Genomic DNA, 3,439 nt, shown 5'->3' on the forward strand with positions numbered 1-3,439 from the left:
ACTTCAACATGCCCTTTTTTAATTCGAGACGATTAATCCGAGTATGCAATTCTTCTTAATTTTGTTAGGATTTTAGAGGTTTTTTCTTTAACTAATATCTTTTACATTTTTCTTAAGTTTTTTTTCCCAATAGAACCAACAATATGTTTTTAGCAATTGTTTTAGAGTTTGGTTGACAACAACTATTTCTCATGGAATCTTGAGAAACCAAATTTAATGAAAAACCATTTTTCATATTCATCTTTTATTTTCTCATTCTTATTTTACATTCAAATGTTTTCAACATACAATTGTTGAAACTTTTTTTTCAAATTCTATTTATTTTAAAATATTTTCAACCGCATTAATCATTAAAAGATTTCATTCTTGTAATTTAAATAATATATATATATATATAATATTTTAAAATAAAAGAGCAACCAATAATGATAAGGTGGATTCATATATCAAAGGTAATATTGATTCTTATTAGTTTAATATATAAATGTGATCATCGATTCATTTAGTTAACTTCAATAATTTTAAAAAGGATTATTGTCACCATGCAACGCATGGTGTCAAACACTAGTTAAAATTAATAGCTCAATGTAACCCCTCCTATACTATCTAGGCGAGAACCTGGCTCTTGTCCACTCTTGAACCTCTTGCACCTGAGATGCATACTAATAGTCAGCTTTATAAAGCTCGGTGAGTTCATGGTTTTTGTGCACAATCATACACAACTCATCATGCATAAAACAAGCAATGCCCCAAATAAAATAATATGCACATTTGTTTCAACCCTTTTTAAATAATAATGAGATCTCTTAATTTCCCGTCGGGTTAAGGTCTTACCGTCATCGGCACTTCCCCGGGTTACACGGCTATCTCTTGTCCGGTCACCCATCCTTAGGATGTGTCATCCCTTATGACTTTTGACCCTTTCCCATACCCGACAAAAATATTAACCCGTTTATAACATGCTAATTAATGTTTAAAAAACACGTAAACAAATAGCATGCAACCCACGATAATAATTCATATACATGTAATAACCCCATAAACATGTACATAAATAAATATCGTAATGCTCAAATAATTTGTACATAAGCATGCATCCCAGTTAAAGTATCATGAAGAGTCACCTGAATAACTCTGATTAGCTAAACCTCATCCCTGAGTAATATCCTATAACATGTAATTATATTTCCATAATTAGAGTATGACTTTTCACAAAAAGCCAACATGAAAGTCAAATGGGTCAGTCATGGGGTTGACATGGTCAACGGGTCAACCCTAAACATACCACGTCGCTATGTACCACCTCCCGAATGGAATTTTTCACATCCAAAATAAATTACGACGTATTAAACCCAACATTTAATTATATATGATTCTCGTTATAAAAACGTCTGATCCCATAATTATCTAGTCACAACTCCCGAATTAAGTTATTAAATTATTTCTTATAATTTAAATATATAAATCCAATTAATTAATATCCTTACAATTGATGTCCAAATCTTGACCAACTTAATCGAAACATCCCGATTTATTTCGATTAATTCAAATAAATAAATGAGCCTCAAATCTCTTTTTAACATATACCGATTTTATCAAAACAACTCGAGTCTAACCGAACTCGACTGAAACAAGTCGGCCATGGCCTAAACCTGGTCTAGTGTCGGCCGGCTCAACTCGACGCCCGGCCCAACCCGGTCGCACCCTTGGTGCGGTTATCGTGAACGATCTTCGTTTGAGATACTTTTCGATCGTTTTTCACCAAATTTCTTACAAAATCTTATATATAATAATAATCCCAACTCGTATCCAAATTTACAGCCCCTATGGTTCAATATTAAACTCGTATTTTGAGTTTTTGTACCTGAATCTCGTCGAGCCGCCGCCACAGCGGTTTCTAGCCTAAATCGCTCGACGTACAAGCCACCATAGCCCACGAGACTTGTATCAACAGAAAGGTAATTGAAAAACAAAGCCAACCATATATCATACATCAATTTTGGTTGAGTATTTTACCTCCAATCGTCGTTTTTGTGCGGAATGACCCTATGCCGCTTCAAATTCGATATCTCTCTCGTTTTTTGATGAAATCTCGAAATTCCAAAGACGTATAATCCCTTACATCCTTAGGAACGTCTCCAAAAATTCAGCCGAAAGTTCCAATTTATAGGGCATCAAACTGTCTCTAGAATAGGAAAAACGTGATTTGGGGAAATAATTTCTCAAATCTCAATCATTTCCAAATTAGTTTTCTACTTTTGGCAAAACTAGTCCCTTTTGTTCTCTTTCTGCATTTTCATCTCAAATCAATTAAATACAAAATCTTTCATTTCCTTTTTTATTGATTTTATTTATTGCAATAAACTCATATTTTTCGAGTATCGACACTTTAATCCCGTATGTCGTTTACTCATTAAATTATAACCTTCAATATTTATTTATTTTACAAATCATAAATTTTAGAGTGTTACAATCATCATTACAGGAAGTGATCCTGCATTCATCTCTCGATTTATTGGCCAACTCAATCAAATATTCGCTTTGAAAGATTTGGATCAACTACATTTTTTTTTCTGGGTGTGGAAGTACAACATCTTACCTTTTGTTTGTTCTTGTCCCAATCCAAGTACATCTTGGACGTTCTCACACGATGTAAAATGCTCGATGCAAAACCTCTACCTACACCCACCAAGTCCAGTGGCAAACTTCAAAAAGATGGCACTCTGTTTACTGATGCTCGCCTGTATCGACAAGTCGTTGGGGCATTACAATACGCGACAATCACTCGTCCTGAAATTTACTTTGTTGTCAATCAGGTTTGTCAGTTTATGTACTCCCCCACTTATGATCATTGGCAGGCTGCTAAACGCATTTTATGACACCTCAAAGGCACTATTAATCATGGTCTTCTCATTCGCGCTAGCTCCCAAACTCAACTTCACGCTTATTGGATGCAGGTTGGATGTTTGATCCTGATGATTACCGGTCTTAGTATGGTTATGCCATCTTTTTTAGTCCCAAGTTGTTAGTTGGACATCATGCAAACAACATGTTGTTCCTCGTAGCAGCACCAAAGCTGAAATTTGCGCCTTGGCCTACACTACTGTTGAGCTTGTTTGGCTTCAATAGCTTCTTACAGAACTCGGCGTCCCTGTGTCTTCACCACCACTTCTTCTGTGTGACAACATTGGTGCTACATTCATGACTGCCAATCCGATTATTGGTTCTCGATCCAAGCACATTCATCTTGATTACTACTTTGTTCGTGAACGAGTTGAAGTCGGTCTACTCAAAGTCGTTCGTGTTTCAACCCAGGATCAAGTTGCATATATTTTCACCAAATCACTCAGTTCTTTGTCATTCATACCCTTATGATCCAAACTTCAAGCTTGCTCCCACACTTGAATTTGTCGGAGGGTCATCCTCCATTTATTATATT

The sequence above is a fragment of the Cynara cardunculus genome (assembly GCF_001531365.2).
Source record: "Cynara cardunculus var. scolymus isolate 2C chromosome LG 1, CcrdV1, whole genome shotgun sequence".
Taxonomy (NCBI): domain Eukaryota; kingdom Viridiplantae; phylum Streptophyta; class Magnoliopsida; order Asterales; family Asteraceae; genus Cynara; species Cynara cardunculus.